This window comes from Varroa jacobsoni, unplaced genomic scaffold (assembly GCF_002532875.2).
Source record: "Varroa jacobsoni isolate VJ856 unplaced genomic scaffold, vjacob_1.0 scaffold_748, whole genome shotgun sequence".
NCBI lineage: Eukaryota > Metazoa > Arthropoda > Arachnida > Mesostigmata > Varroidae > Varroa > Varroa jacobsoni.
Window position 1 is genome coordinate 63202 of NW_019213650.1, and position 17667 is coordinate 80868.

The 17667-nt window shown below is 42.3% G+C and overlaps 1 protein-coding gene and 1 non-coding gene across 7 annotated transcripts in view; one reads left to right on the forward strand and one right to left on the reverse strand.

Moving 5' to 3' along the window:
* Positions 1–17667, reverse strand: part of Wdr62 (WD repeat domain 62) — a 71524-nt gene that overhangs the window by 48430 nt on the left and 5427 nt on the right. The window contains exon 1 of one of the 6 annotated variants that reach the window (XM_022838141.2): positions 13877–13964. The exons of the other annotated variants lie outside the window; for them this stretch is intronic. The gene's annotated coding sequence lies outside the window, so the exon portion shown is untranslated. Of the gene's footprint in view, positions 1–13876; positions 13965–17667 lie in introns of those variants that run through there. 6 annotated transcript variants of the gene reach the window in all.
* On the forward strand, positions 6510–6628 carry LOC147753096 (5S ribosomal RNA). Its single transcript, XR_015312210.1, has one exon. It is a non-coding gene; the product is annotated as a 5S ribosomal RNA (ribosomal RNA).

A 17667-nucleotide genomic window follows, 5' to 3' on the forward strand; every position in this document is an offset into this window, starting at 1 on the left:
ACACACACACATACACACACACACACACACACACACACACATACACATATCTATATCTGCCTGTATATATATTCTAAGTCGACACTTGTTCTGAGTGCTGACGAACAGTATCACACATGTACAAGGTCCACCGAAATTTACCCAGGCTCATTAGCAAGAATACGATTCTTATTAAACATTACCTTTGTTAGCCCACTACAGCCTTTTCGACATAATTCTACCGTTAGGTTGGTCTAGAAAACCCACCGTCTCGTACGAGTTGTTTTATTAGTTGGCTGTATTATGTATGTATATCTTGTAATTCTATGTTATTGCTTCAGTTACCTTAATGTAGATGCTTCATTATGTCCTGTTCTAGTCGCCCTGTGACCCATTCTCCAGTGTCAGTTATCCCGTGCCCTCATCGCAATTAAATTGTCACTATACAATCGTAATCCTGTTACCCCCAGCGGCTGTCCCGCAATTTTAATGATAAACTAACCTTAACTGATTCTTATGTCCCTGAGGAAACAACACCAGTAAGAAATGTAAAGACCTTAATACTTTTCAGAAATCCTCAACAGTTTCCCAAGGAAAACACGATCTGTTAGTCCATGGTGGCGGATGCGAAAACCTGGCTTTTTTTTTTGAAAAATCGAATCTTATTATGTTTATTGTATAGAGCTCGGCAAGCTGATAAACATTTACGTTTAGATATTGCTAAAATACGTATTGAAAAAGACCATATTTTCCTTGCCTATTTTCTTCAGTTTCTCTCAATTTTCGTTCGTAATTTTCCGATAAAACCAATTTCCCAAACATGTCACTTTTGCCACGTATATATATAGGAAGCAACTCTTTTAGAAGTATAAGATTATACTACAATCTTTATTCATTTGTCTAGTAATCGTCGAGATGCGAACGGCTGTTAAATTGTATGCAGAGTAATTTAGTTAGAGTTAAAATAGTTTATATAAGTGCGACGTATAGAGTAGTTTTAATCAACATTGCATCTATTACATGACTCTGCCGTGCTAAATGAACGATTTAAACCAATGTCAATTTTTCGCAGTTGTACGGTGTCACTAATTAGAAAACGCTGACATCGTTACATATCAGAAACAATACTTGTTCGTTGGGGTTTTGTGCATTATCATCTCCTCCTGCTCAGCTCGACTATAGCGATTACATGCATAAATATTTCTAATTATTGTAGGGGTTTTGCTGCCGTTCATTTGCTCTCCACATATCGATTAAACGTTATTATAGAAATGGACAAATGAGTGACGAATGATATAATTAATGAACAAGATTAATTTCTATATTACATCTTCTATTTTTTACCCCTTGCTTTCGTTTCGGTGACAGACTTGGTCGACCAAAAACAACCAAGCCAGAGGATCAGGTACGAGCCACGGTCCAGAGTCGAGAATTTACGCATCAAACAGGTGCTGGTCACCTGCTCGGCAATAACGAGCGCGTTTCACCGTTCGCAAAAACCGTTAGACGGAGTAAAAGACCTCCACAAATTTTACTACCATTATTTGAACACAATGCGTGACTGGACGACCTGTGACTAGCTGTTATCTGTAGAAGGTCATCCCCAAACGAATTGCCAAGGGTTGTCTTCATCACTATGAAAAACTTCCACAATTTCATTACAAAAATATAGAAAAACTAAAGACCACAGTGCACGCCGAAATCCTAGCTAGATATTAGCTTTACTTGACAGCTGTTGGCCTATAAAGGGTGCAAGGTCTATATAGTACCTGTACAACTTCATCGACAAATCTTGCTAGTTACTCTCGTTACTACTACGGGCCGCTGTGCCCTAGCTATTGGTTCTTGTCAGCGCAGAATCCAGCGTTCAGTACTTCGCTTGAAGTGTGGGTTACTAGCACCAGACTACCTTTCACTCGAATAGAACTTCATGCACTGACTGCTACGTGTGTGATAATTGCTAAATGTGATAACCACTGTGATTCACTTGAAACGAAATCGTATCCATGCCTGGTATGGCGTACTGTGGTATCGAGTCTTCTCAGGTGTTTTTCGATAACGCTGACCTGATGGCCGCAATAAACAAACACAGAATGCATATTATACTACTCAGCCTTTATATACATATATACTCATAAGTCCAAAGCGTGCCCAACTATATTTCACTAATGTTAACTGATTTTCGTGCTTTTTTTTTGGCTCTGCGTGACGGGCGTGCCATGGAAGGTGAAGAAAAGTTTCTGTTACGGATGCACCACCAAGAGTAAGCTAACGAGATCGGCACACGCTGTAACGCTCCTCGCGTTAGAAAATAGAGCCATGAATAGGCACGATTACTTAACAAACGCATTGACTTGCTAGTTTAGGCATAAATCCTAACTTAAGTAAGTCGGCTCATCCATCAGCCATCTATCACCTGTCCATCCCGCTCACGAGCAACAGTTCCTCGCGTAGTTCATTCGAGTGCATAGAGTTATCAATGTGCATGCACAGATCTTCCGTAAAGAAAGAAACAGCGCTTTTCGTTTGTCTGGAGAATGAGCTGTTTAAAACAGCCTCGATAGTTTACGCCGGAACGACAGAACATCGACAGTACGATTTACCATTAAAACGTAACCAAGCATCACCCCGAAATGAGCATACGCTGAACCGACTAATCAAATAAAGATTATTCGATGAGCATACCCTTAACTTCTTTTTTGAATGTATTTACATATTTTCAATGAGTTCTCTAGAAAGACACATCGTGTTCGCGTGCTTATGTTCGTCTCGACCTCGACGGTACAACCCAGCATCAATCGAATATACTGGAAACTTAGAGCATTGCCGAAAATTCCTTCAAGATGAGCGATCCGTGCAGTTGCCGCCGACCCCGTGCGGATCGAGTCAGTTTGGCGGGCTGTGGTAAAGCGTCGTGCGACGACAATCTATTTGTTGCATTAACTATATGTGGTGGTATTAGTTGCGACTCATGCTGATGCGGCAATGCCGAGAACCGTGACAGCTGGGGGTGCCCTGTTATTGAGCTGAACTGTTGCTGATGGAGCACAGTTGGAGCAACGTTTGGTGCAAAACTACCGGTTCTCAAAGGCACCGGTTACATAAATTGTTGTCGTTAGGTGGGATGGTGTTTCTCTATTCTCACATCGGTTAAGGATTACCTCTGAGTCAAGGCAATGGATAGTTTGCCACCTCTTGACCTCACAGATTGGTGTAAGGTGTACTTTGTCAAGCTTGGTAAAGTTCCTGATTTTATTTCATATTGAAGCTATACTTTTGCTAATTTAGAAACTAGCACTATTTAGTTACTGTTCTATCCAATGGCGTTACTGATTGGTATTCGATTTTCCAAAGTTAGGAACCGAAAAAGGCGCTTTGATTGGGAAGCGAGTTGGATCGCTCGATGAAGTTTCATCATCGTCCAATCAATTTCGACACTAGAAAAAAATTTACCACCTTCCACGGTATTGGTACGATTGAGCGGGAAAAACGGGTCTGTCTTCAACGAATGATTTAAAACCTGGTCTATGGTATGATACCTCCCTCATCGCTTCGTTTGTTCGAGGTTAAACCCACCTGAAGCTATGTTGTCCTACTCCGTACCAGGTGAGCCTACGGATGCTGATATATGTCGAAAAGAAATCAAATAGTTCGAATACATCTGACGTTAGTTGTTTCGTTAATTTTCGGGTCGGTTCATTTTTAAGTACTAAAATAAGGGCGTTCATAATAAGAAACATGACCTGTATTTGTTTTTTTATCATTTGTTTCATCATCAAAACATACTCAAGCAAAAGGTCCGTTAGCCGTATTATTGCGTTTCTTTTTTCTTTTCTTATCGATCATTCGCAATCTTGTACATTAACAACCCTTATTTCTGTGGTCCTCAATTTACCTGTTTTGGTCAGCCCATCAAAGAAATCAAAGCGACGAACAGTTATCGACGACAGCGTCGTTCAATAACTTGTCCCGTTTGTTTGTGAGACAACGCGACCATGACACTTGTGCCAATATCGCTCGCACTTACATTAGTAATGGCTAAATTGTTATTGCTACTTGTCTATCTAATATTTCGTTTCATAGCCTTATCGGAAGCTAGAAGAAAGAAATCATTCGGCACAGAAAAACACAGAAGGCCAGCACCGATCGAACAGGAACGCCTGTTGTCGGAAACCACTTCGCATGGTAACAGCAATGGAAACACTAACCCGGCGTTTTCGCCATCCTGGCCACCATTACCACCCACCGTGATTTTGCTGTGGGTGGTAACAGTAACACTGTTCTTTGTCAAGAAAATAGCTGCTTCAACATGATCAGCACGAACAACATGAAATCACTGGCTGTTGACATCGGCATCCGTTAGGCTAAGAAAAGTGTCCTCTTAGCAAAACTGACTTTGTCCTAAAAGTTTATCCGTAAAGAAATTTTTACCAGCTGTCAAAAAGGATCGGAAATTTTCTAACTAAGATTGTTTTCAGCCACAGCCAATAACAAGGTACTCTATTCTAGTTAAAAAAATACATGAAACTATTTGTCTTGTCCCTCTCTACTTTTTGAAAATTTACTATACGATAGAACTTAGTCAGTCTATTTTGGTGCAACAAAGCACGAATTCAAGATTGTACTCAACAGTTCCTCAATGTCCGATGATCCGATGGATATCAAGAGTCGCGATGTTTTTGAATAGTGCCTCTTCGATTCATTAGTTTCAAAGCTTCTCATACATAATCGAAGGCTTTTAGTCAAATTTGTGTTAAAAATGAGTCCCACCCCCTATAGATGGTCTGCATGTGTCAATATATCGGTCCACAGCCAAGCACCATTGAACATTTGGTGTTTATGATCTGAAAGCAGTGTACACATGTGACACAACCCGTTATAGTCGATCGATCTTTGTTTTTAGTAATTCCAGACTGATCAATGTTCGGTCATGAATAGACGTGCCAAACTGGACGTTTCCGTCGCAGAGTTTATATATTCTTTTTTTAACTTGGTGTTGGGTTTACGTGACAAGCTATAAAAATACCGCCACTGTCCATTACCTCGTAGGCGCAGACTACGCCACAAAACCGAAAAGAGCATACACCTGTAAAACTAATAGCGATTACTCTCAAATGCTTTTTTTTCGGTAGGCCTGTAGAGTTCGATTTGCGCCCAATACCAAGGCCGCTCATTCGTTACATAGCATCTAGGCATAAAGCGCTGATAACCCACATCGGTGGTCAACATTCAGTCAACGGTAATTCTTTCCCTATCCTCTTTTCCTTATTTCCCGTTGCTTATTTTATCCTCATGCTTACGACGAAGACCTAGTACTTGAATAGCAATACTGCTCCCTTTGAAGCCACCGCTGGTTAGCATTCATATCAACAAACGGCACAAATTTCGTGAACAAAGCGGTTCAGCAGTGTTCCAAAAAGGTGTAGGCTGCTTCGGCTTGATCCAGTCGATTGGACAAACAACGAGCCCTTCATTGTTTGTTTTGATTTTCTGAACGTTTTTTTACGAATGAACATTTGTCAGTGTTGCTCGATAAGTGATCGGGTCGGTTCTAAGACGTTTCTACGATGACCCGATTGACATGTCTGATAGTCTGTCGGTGACACTGATAGAGTCAAACGCTTCCTTCTTCAGTGTCGGCACTCCCAGTCGACACCACGTGCAAGACCGTTTGCTTATTAACCGGTTGTAAAGGCTGCATCTCTCGCCATTTTCCTTCTATCGTGGTTCTCCCGTCTCCCATCTCAGCATAACTTTAAATTAATGTATTCAGTTTTGAGTAGTATTTTTGTCAATTTTTAGGATTAGTAAATATTTTTCAAATTCGTCATTTATACAATCATGTTGAGCTCTGAGAAGGTCCCTGATCGTGCGACTGATTATAAAGCTAATTATCGTATATAATATATAAATTGAACAACACATACATACATCATCCTTACGCCCACGCGCTTAACCAATCTAAATGCTTCTACAGATCTATCCTGAGTATTACAACACTTCGCTTTAATTTAAGGCCACAACATTGTGCTTACTTTGCGAAAATCGAAGGCCATAGATTGTCCTCGACTCTGTTATATTGTATACGCCGCGCGAACAATCATAAAATCCACGTCTTAACTAGCGCATCAACAATGGGGCTCACTGCGCTGAAGTATTAGCGGCTAGCCAACTACCACAATATCATCTCATCATCATTATTAGTATGCTTTACGAATTGACTGAACATGCCCAGAAATGGGTCGACCCCTATACCACTTATTAAGTGATATTCAAGTTTTACGTTTCAGTGGCTCATCTTTACTAAAATTAGATGCATATGCATACGAGTGATGCAAAGTGACCTATAAACAAAATAAGCGTAGCCAGGTTGCAAGCAAACATTTTCTGAGAGATAAAACAACGAATTGCGAACAGAAAAACACTGTCGCAATCCAGATCCTATCCGGATACCTGGACACCAACTCAAACAGTGAAACAGATTATGCACTTTGATATTCTTAACTTCACGTTCGAATGGCGTTGTCACAGCCATCGGCCATACCACGTTGAATACGCCGGTTCTCGTCCGATCACCGAAGCTAAGCAACGTTGGGCTCGGATAGTACTTGGAAGGGAGACCGCCTGGGAACACCGGGTGTTGATGGCAATTTTTTTTATTTTCTTTTAATTCATATGTACCATAATTTTTTTTTAAAAATACTTTTAAAATCTTTGATTTAGGTTACTAAATCATTTTAGAATTCAACTCAAACAGTGAAACAGATTATGCACTTTGATATTCTTAACTGACACCTGTGGCTGGCAGTTTGTAACATCTATTTTCCTCCAGTCGTTCAATTCTAGCTATATCACTAGATTTCGATTAAGGAAGCAAGTTTTTTTCTCGTAATGTTGCGGCTAAATACGAGTTTTTTGTTTGAATTTAATTGAAATTGTATTTCTGTGGACTCCATTGTATGTGTAGTTTCCAAAATTCATCCCAGAGCTGGCTAAGTTATTCCTAAGCAAAATGCTCTGCAAATAACGATGAGAAATAACTATGAGTATGAGTAATTTTACGAAATCTTACTGTTCGTCCTACCTCATCTCAAAGGGTTTACACAATAACCATTCACACAAGGTTTGGCCTCATTCGTTCTCGCTGACTGGACCAATGAACCCGCATGGACCTTGCCAATGACGACTAATGCGCAACAGGTCCTAAAAAGAAACGAACATAGGACTGACCGGAATGATTGGATAGGCGGATGCGCGCTTTTCCAATCTCCCAAGAACATTACGGGCTTCTGTCAGAAAATTTTCATTGTTATTTTCGTATTTACTTTGAAAAGCCGGCGCAACAACGCACAGGCTTAAAGAAGCAATTCGAACGTAAAGCAAATGCCTTTGCCTGCCGCCGACATATTACTGCGTCAGCAACACAAGACCAAACACAGTAAAAACATCTATTTTATGACCCGCACAATAGACATTACGACGAGGCGAAGTAGCCAAAGTATTTTGTCCGTTTCTTGCTCACAAGGCTTTCATTAGCGTTATGCGTCAGCCTAGAGCTCTGTAATGGCTTGATTGGGCTAAACTTGGCGCTTGACTGATAATTTCGTTTATAGTCGATCGACAGCGGACGATGGGTTGGAAAAAGGGCCGGTCGAAAAAATAGGGACGGACTCATATTGACACATTACGTAATAGAAGTGAGAAAAGAAAGAGTATTGTTTAACAGATGTTCATTAACAGATATTGTATCTTGCTTTTTATGTTTATGCGACGCAACGGAACCCGCCACTAGCAGATCTAATTGAGTCAGTGATGTACTCGTCAATACACTTGATATTGAGGGGCACACAATATACAGCTTCAGCTGGAAAATTCAGAAATTTACATTCACATTGAATTTACCGTGCCGTAGAGGCGACGGAGTACGGTCGACGTATCCACTGTGGCTAAGCAGATATGTATTTGCCAGATCTGCCCGTACGCAACGCCCGCGATGATCAAATGACCTGTGTCACTCGAAAACACGCGGACAACAGTATTCAAAAATTGATTGGCGTTGGACGATTTGCATATGATAACACGGTGATTTGTAGTACGTTAGCGTACCAACACAAAAGAAACATTAAGAAAAGATCTCAACAGTTTACTAAGTAGCGATGACGAGTTGACGTCGCGGCCAATAGCGTTTGTCCGTATATGTATGCACGCGTTTTTCATATGAGGAAATACCGGCGCGCGGACTTCGTACATGCATATCCCCACACAAATACATATCCATACAAACACAGCGATTTAATTCAAATAAGAGAGTTATTGCGTCTATTTCCATCGAAGTCACACGCATTTAATATCGCTGGCGAGAATCATCGTTATGGGTTCGTATCGTCTTTAGTAAAAATAATCCATCTGCTCTCTGAAGTGATGAGAAACAGCGTCTGCTCGGTGACTATGATCATACATGGAACCAGCCCAGCGCCAAGGTGGAAAGAAAGACTAGACCAGCCAAGATATAGTGACAATTCTGTGTTTCGGTTCTGCTTATGCAGCAACATTAGCAGTTTTTTCTTCTCGTCATCGTCAGTCCAATCGCAATGTCCCACCGTCTTAATCCGCCCTTTCTCGGCAGCTTTACCCATCTTTCTGTGGCGGCAGTACACTCTGCATAAACAAATTACTCTTGCTAACAACAACATTTCAACTGTATCATGTTCGACCGTGTAAGATCGCGCTTAACACAAGACAGCAGTCACTAATAGCGGTCCGTCCGTTGATGATAGAACCAAGAAGCACATTATACGAATGGATCCTCCTAAGTGTGAACTGCTGAGACCTCTTCCTCAATGATGTGGGTGTTCATACGATCATATAGTCAGAACTTACGTGTCACAAAGCAGGAAAAGCGCATTATACATCGCTCTATAAATACTTTGCAGAGATATTGCTACGTTCAGCAAGGCCATCACGCAAACAAACTCAACTATTACTATTATACTTCTATTAGATTTAATGAGACTCGGCATTATCTAAACTTAACAAGCGCGGTCAAGGTTTCGCTCTAACAAACGGTTTGAACGTGTTCCAGCCTCTGCGTGCCCGCTCTGATGCTCAAAAAATGTCAGTAACGTAAGGGGCTGCTCTGACTGCACACGCGTACAAATGCAAGGACTGCTATATGACTTCGTCCCCAAGGAAAACTGTGGTCACAAGTTATGTAAACCACCAGATCCATTTCAGTTTAGTCCGCAGACTTCTATGGGTGGACGTCACAGGTACTGCATGTCGCGTGAAGAACACGCGTGCAATCTTCGGTCTATCATGCTATCCGACGAGGTTGCCCAACGGCAAGTATTGGTTGCAATACTTTAACTTCGTGCATCTTATACATAGGAAAGGTCAATATATTTAGCCTCACGAATTGCAAAAGGGCAAGTAACCATTTTAAAGATGCCTATGACTATTTCCAACGGAAGCAACCTTATTTCAGCCATAAATATAATGGCTACGTTTGGATAGTGTAAGTTAAAATTGGTTTACAAATTTTGCATAGGAAATTTCTGCAACAGCAAAACAGAAAGCATTTGCGAACGAAACAATTATGGCTACGAATACATCAGTGGACCCGTCACAAAATATCAGACGATAGATCGATTTCAAAAGACCAATGGGGGTTATCCTGTTTCCGGCAAGTTCTTGAGAAATACTACTTAAAATCTTAGCCCTTTTTTTTTCTACCAGTTGTAGAGATTCTGGTGAAGGTAAGCACTTATTTGACATTTGACAGTGGTAAATTAGCCGATAAGAAGACTACTTTTTATGGCAACAGCACATATGACTATCTTTCCAATCAAATTCGTAACACCGGGGCAACATCGCTGGCAACGCCCCACACAGCGAGTGATCCAATACAACGATCGACTGATTGATGTCATGCGGAAATATATTCCTGCTAATAAGAAGTCATTGTTTCATTCAAACTGAAACCTGCACTACGAGCGGTAGAAATCATGTTGTCCCTTATATTTAACCATTGGACCTATCATAGAGATAGTCGCCTCAGTTGGATAGCTGGCACTTGAGAAGTACAGGGTTTTTAATTATCATGAACAACTGATGGAGCCAACATTGCCATGTGCTACTGTACAACACATTGTATACAGAGCAAAACAATTTTCATAGGAAATTTTTTATTGAGAGTAATTCTTGACTGTATTCGAACAGATGTCTAGTTCATATTGACGAGCACCAGCCTATTAACAAGACATAATGGCCCGACACCCATATTCGCCTAGCTCTTAGCTTTAACCACTTCACAAACCTGAGCGTGAAATCCATAAAATTTTATAATATAAGGATGAGTTGCATCGGCCAAGTGCCAGATTTACGTTCTCATTCCATTGCCCCAATTTTGTGGTAATTTCCATAATCACCGATAAAAATTAGGCCTGATTCGAGAATGTCTATTGAAAAAGAGCCGAAGAACCGCAATTACTATACATCGAACCTGCAATCTGCCCCCTGTGTTGATACAGCGGTAACGTCGCAGTCCTTAACGAAAAATACGTCCATTTCGCGTCAGCAAACGTGTCTATTATATTGCATAATAAATCGGAATTTTTAAAAAGGATGAATTATTAGAATATTGAGAAATATCGAAGTACACATTTAATTAATGCGTGAGCTAAAAGTAATTGTCGTTCATGATGTTTCCCCTTTGCATATGTCCGATTTGTATATAGAAGGCTGTGCATGATTTGGCCTATTCGTAGCTATTCACTTCTAGCTGGGATAGTCCGTAATAAATTGATCACACCCAGGCGGTTGTCCACTAGAGTACTTCTAATTTATTAGCATTAAGTGCACGTCTTTGTTCCCACAAGTCGACGAGGCCAATGAATAAATAGTCAACACAACACAATGGTGCGTCAAGAAGCAACGGTTCGGTAGATGCCGACTTAGTGTGCTAAAATACGTCCATCGACACCCCGCTGATCCGTTTCGGCACTTTCAATGGGAACAACTGCGTTCTGATCTATACTAACTCCTTAATCGGTTTTCAAAAATCACAGCGTAAATTTGACCTCAGAAGAAATTCGATCCAGTCATAAAAATGATAGAACAAAAATAATGAACGCTTCGAATGTACATTTGAAAAATGGCGCCAAATTCACTGTGTGTATAGGATACAGCCATATCCGCTAATGCAAAAAGCAACGCCCGGCACAAGCAGGCCTTTTCAGCACCTCGGCTTCCGTTCCGAAGTCTCTTTGCCAGATAAGTATGCCAATATTGGCGACATTTGGACCCGGACCCTTGTATATTTTTCTCGACTCGCCAGTATTAAAATTGCGACACTTTTCATTTCAAATTTTCCAGAAAAGTCGCTTCGATAAACATTGTCCTACTGAACATCGGAGCGTATATACGTTTGTAGTTATTTGTCAATCACTTTAAATAAAGCTGTTTCCTTTAAATAGAGTTGGTGCGATGAACAGATGATTAGTATGGCGATCTCAAAACGAATACGAAAATGTATCCTCAACGTATGCTGATCATAGGTGCAGACGGCTGTGTCCCGACGTTTTCGCACATCATTTAAACTGTGAGCTTAGTTTACTAAGTCGTGGTAGACTAGACAATATAGCATGTCTAAAGTTGGTCAAAAATCTTATGTTGACTTCTGAAGCGGAAAAGTATATTTTTTCAGTGTATATATATATTGTAATAGCAGTGGTGGCCTCTAGCGCGGCGAAATCGAGCTCTCGACTTTTTTTTACCCAAAGATGAGCATTTGTTATTGAGAGCTATAACGATAATAGAAGCAAAATTATCATCAATCCTCCCGCGTCAATTTATAAACTCTTATCAATTGTCCGTTATAGCAACGAAGCAAAAAAAAAATTCGAATTATTCTTTAGATCGCATATAATAAAGCAGAAGTGCAATTACTTGAATATATTAAATCTGATGACGCACATCTATACACTTTCGCAAAATGCTTGCAAAAAAAGGATTACATAAGATGCTGATCGAACTAGCATTATAGAAAAGACCACTTAATTCTATTACGGGTCGAAATGTTTATTCGGCGAGCGGGTAAAGCATGATTAACTCTTGGGCCCCGATGTAGGTAAATAGCCTTCCACCCTGAAAAACTAGTCGCTTTGCCACAAAAAAAAGTCAGAGAAGGAGATGGGAATTATCAATGATGGATGTTATAATCGCGTCAATGGAATACAAAGCACAGTACACGCTTCGAATAGGCTGATTGAAATGCCTGAGGAATCGTAGTAATTAAAAAAAAATTATATTTTCCCACATACATATGGCAGCCAGGCTTTGACCTACGGCGCTGCCAGCCCAAGTTCAACTCTACCTGTTTAACATTACCAATGAAAATATCGGTAAACGTAGTAACGAATTTATTCACGTTTTGCTTTCGACATTGCCTAAGCGTAATAAATAGATATTGAATATTAGAAACTGTTTTTCTGTACGGGCCACAGAAAAATGATCATCTATACTCACGTATATTTTTACTTTATTCGCAGTACTTTTTTATTTCCCAGCCAAACTAAACAGTTTGAGCATTGACGATGGAGCATATTAAAATGAAGCTATGGCCATAAATTTTGCCCGTGTGAATGTGTATGCGTGATTCTGTCAACGCTTAATAATCTTTTTCATTTTGAATATTGACAAAACCTTACCATGCATAGAGGTGCCTGCCATGCGGGCAAACATTGATCTTCAAATCAAAGGCAGCTCACAGCAGATCGAGTCCAGTGAGTTCGTATCATGCATCCGTGATAAAAGTTGATACTTTTAATTTTTTGATACCGGTTCTCGTAATCGAAGCGGGTTCTTTTCTTTCTGTATATAGTTTATAGTCCCTTAACGATTACGATCACCCGCTTGCAATGTTAAGACGTTCATTGTGCCAGTTTATAGCATTTCACGCCCTCTTGTTTCTCGTACGAACCTGAAAGCGTCAATGGCTGCTAAGCTGACGAAGGCGTTTTCGTCCAACGCTTGTTACAGGAACAACCAAGTTCTACAGTTTGTGGAGAAGCTCTTAATCTGCATTAAATCGCTAGTTAGCTTTTAATCGCGTTTGATGAAAGATATACATAGCATAGAGTTTACCGTTCACAGAATCTCCACTGCAACTGCCAAACACGCAGATCGCAGTTATGATAAGACAACAGAGTTGGCCGTTAACAAAAACCATCAATGTAACTGTCTTTGTTGAGATCGAGATTCATCGGTAGACATTTACTACGCAGATCCTCCAGAAATAACTTTCTCTCGTCCTTCATTTATCGCAATCACAACTTTTAATAATTTACTTAGCCTTTCATAAGACGAATGCATGGACACCGATCATTTCTAGAAAAGAGTCCTATATAATTTTAATCCCTCTTCGACCTTCTTGCGTTGTCTTTGTTTGTAAAAAATGCAAGAACCACATCGGACAACGTTCGGAAAAGTCGGTCGTAACGCGTTCCATGAAGTACGGCCATATAAAATATTGAGACGTATATTTTGATTGGGTGCGATATTGCGGTGATAAGGAAGTCACGAGAAAGCGAAAGCAAATGAGAAGGAACAAAGAATGACGGATGGACGCTTACACACTTTACCCTACACGAAATTATCGAAAACGACATTTAGTTAAATGACCGTTCATGTGTTATATATAAACACACTTCCGAGTGCTAAAGCACCTAATTGTTAAAATATACTAAGTGCCTATAGTAAGCAAAAATAAATATATGCTATTTTATAACGAACAATAAAAGTTTCGTTTTTTTGTTATAGTCATATAGACATTTCGATCGGTGGGGCGGCTGACGCTCGCACAAGCTGACGCATTAAAATACCTTATGCTAAATCATACCAATATGAAGGCGATTGTTCAGTCTCACACCGGCAGCGTCGTTCACACTTTCCAATGAGGACGGAAAAAACTGACGCACAAAATACACATCTGCACAGACATAAATTTACATTTGTAATGTAATGGAATGAATAAGTTTCCTCGTATAGCCTCTTTTTACGGTTTGAACAGATTCGCTGAATTTCTAGTACCGTATAACTTTACGTGTGCGCCCATAGTCGACGAAAGAGACAACCAGCCGACCGCTTATTCCATATAAACACCACACATACGTGGCCTTAGTAGGCGTTATTCCAGCGAGGTGGTGCCGACGCCGCGTGCCCTGTCTTCAACAAACTCAGCTGCTTGGTGCTCTGGCTATTTTTGTTATTATTGCTTTATTGTTCACTGCTGACCGCTGCTAGCTGCGCGCCAGACAGCACGCTAAATTGCCCCATGAAGCCATTTTACACGCGCTCGATAACCACCAGATCTGCTGCTGCTACTGTTGTTGACGACCGCTGCTGCAGTACCGTTCAGCGTTCCAGCGTTAGTTGTCCGTATATCAGTAACAACCTAACCTGTCAAACGAGTCGATGCTATCTCCTGGGCATACATGTAAAACACTTGACAAGTCCCTGCAAATGCGCACTCCAATCTTTTTGGTGGGGGGTGACAATTCAAGTCTAGTTCGTACTGACTCGCATTGCTTGACACATATCGATACGTGTATATCACCTAGTAACTATGCGTAGCGTTTCGCAAAATGATGCTTCCTTTTAATTAGCCTGCTCGCCAGCCAGTTGCATCCCGCCAATAGCGACGTATGCACAATGTAATTTGTATTTTGTGGCGGCGGCGGCGGCGGCGGCAGCAGCAGCAGCACTGGTCGCAGGTAACAGCGGACAAGTGCGCGACAATTTCACCCCCCACGGAAGCCGCCAAAACGGGTGAATGGGAAAGGCGGGCAATTGGCTAATTCATCAGTTCAGCTCGAAGGTAAGTGGCGTGGCGCGTTGATTCCGCCGCTCGTACGCAACTGTTATTTTCAGTCAACTGCTTGTTGTGCAAAGGTTTCAGTGAAGCACCGGCTGGCTGTTACTCCATAGCCGCTTTGTGATGATCACCGCTAGCGACTTAACCTACTATCGTCGTCGTTGTCGTTGTTAGGCGGTTTTCAATTAACGGCGTTTATCAACACTAACGGCAATGTCAGCCATGTTGTCAACTGATGCTTGATTAAATAAAGACTGCCTGAAGCAAAGGTACCGTAGAAGTTAAATTATATCCGCATAGAACACTCATAATAGGTATCATATACGCAAAGCTGGAGTGTATTCCAAAGGGCAAAGCTATCGGCGGTGCCGCCGTCACGGCTATGCTCGTATCGATTCCGCAGAGTACCGAAACACAGGTAGCAGCAGCACGACGGGTAAGCAAACAGAGAACAACCGATACCTTCCGTGCTGTGTCCACTTCTACGAGTCACCACGGTGGCACAATGTATGACGATCGTTAGTGGCAACGGCAGTCGCGAAATTTTTGACTGATACTATACCAGTCCGTTATTCGATTGCCGGCCGGCCGACCCAGCAGCCAGTTACTGCGACGGACACAACTCTGCAGCTGCGAAAAACACAAGCATAACTGTAACGGTCACTGATGTCGTTGTATCCGTCCGTCACAATGCAACCGGTAACAAAGATCACCGCAGTCAACAGCTACCGCAGCAGCCAATACACAGCATTTAACTGTATAGCCATATACGTGTACACTATGCACTAGTTACACTGACAGTTTCATCCGCTGGTCCGTGGCTTTGGCTACGGCCGTCACGGCAGAATGATCGGCCCGTTTCCTTGTTAGCTAAACAGAGCCGTTAGCCTCTATGAGAGTAATATAATCCGTTGTCGGGTACTATAAATTCACAGCTGTCAGGACAGTCGCCGGCGCTTGCTGGTGCCGCTATTGCTGCCTTGGCCGTAAAGCTAGTGGCAGCGTTAAGGTAAAGTCCCGCTCGCTATTGCTATCGTCGCAATTAGCACCGACCAGCTTAACTAGTCTGAGACGATTACATGTAGTGGCTCAGACAAGTGCTACATTGTGGAATGGTGCTGTACTAAAATTAGTATCCTTCAACATAGCGCGATACGGGGGCATTTTTTCGTCGTGTCTAGTTGCTCTTGTTGATGTGCGTAGATGTGTGAACACATAGGCGTACAGATGTGCTTATATGTAAGTTCGCGCACCAATTAGCCAGACAATCAAGGAACACTCGCCAATCCATGGTCGTATAGAACGACCCGCTTTCACAAAACCGCAGTCGTTACACCTGCCTCTACATAGTACTAGAACTGTGAACGCCTCTCATACGAACTGTCTATCATTCAGTAGCTCTACAGAACTGTTTAAAGATGATACGATCGTACCCTGGGTGGCCCTCGTCGTCGCAATAGCAGCAGCGGTATCTGCACAACCCTAACTCAACCCTTTAGCGATCTTCGAACGAATACCGAAAGGTAGATCTAAAAATCTGTCTTCATATGAGAATAGATTCCCAGAATCAGCTTGAAATTACAGAGCTGTAATGCTCCGGAGGACCACTTTTGTTCTCGCTAGTAGTAGGAACAACGACAATGGCGAAGTCGTCGACGTCGCCTCGGATTTGACACGATAGCGCAAACTCTATCTAGAGCAGACCGCAGCGCTATCTTACGCAGCGCTGGTCGACACGAATAGCGCCACTATGTTTGTTCTTCTACTTTGCTACATTCTCTGCTCATGCAACGGACGACGTCAGGCGGTAGCCCTCTCGCCGGTCGCGCCGCTCTCGCACTGACGCCGACGAAGTCGTGAAGCCGCCTCGAGACACTTTACTGACTACAACAACTGCAGCATTCGTAGTACTGCTGCTGGAAGTCAGCCGGAGTGGACTGCTGCAGCCGTCGTCTGAAGCGACTGTGGCGACGGCCAGCTGCCGGCGGCGACACCGCCGTCTGCTGTGGAAGTGGAGAACTCTAGCGGGACCATTATATGCAGATAGACAAACCATACTAGAGCACCACCCACCAACTTCAATTGAGATCGCAGCAGCAGGCTTCGTATAGGTTAGTCCCGGCAAATGCCAGTTATGAATGTTGCCGAAAGTCGGCAAACGAACGTACAGCTAACGCCGTAGCGTCACACTGTACTTAGCTCCATTGTCATCGTTGTCGTGATCGTCCCTGTAGCGCTCGAGTAGCGGCGAATAATTCACTCATTGCAACGAAATCCTGCCATGGCCATATCGGTGCCACGATGTTCGTTCTTAGTTTTCATGACCTTCCGTCTGCTGCTGCCGGCGCGCGTAGCTGCCTGCACTCGTGTAGGTATGTATACATATGGACATGCTCACTGATTCCGCAGCAGTGGAGCTGAGTCCGATGCGCGCGTAGAAGCGCCGGCACTGCAGATAAAGTTATCGCAGTGGTAACGACGTATGAAGTGTGTCGATCTGTCCGACTGTACGCGTAGTATGTCGGATGTGCGTTCACGATGTAGCGCTGTGCCTAATCAACGATCGAGTGGGCGACATCGACGCAACAAGCGAAAAGGGTCGTTCAGCTATTCCATTGACGCGCGGCAAAGCTGTAACTCTTCTGATGTTTTCGCGCCGTTTGCCTCTTGGCCTTTCCCTTTTATTGTCTACCTATCCAACTCTGGTTCCCCTATTCTATTGTGTTAGCACAGAAGCATGCAGCTCTGTGGCATGGCGTACGCCCGCATATTGTGCCGTTCCAGCAGATGTTCACACCTGAATGCACAAATCATCC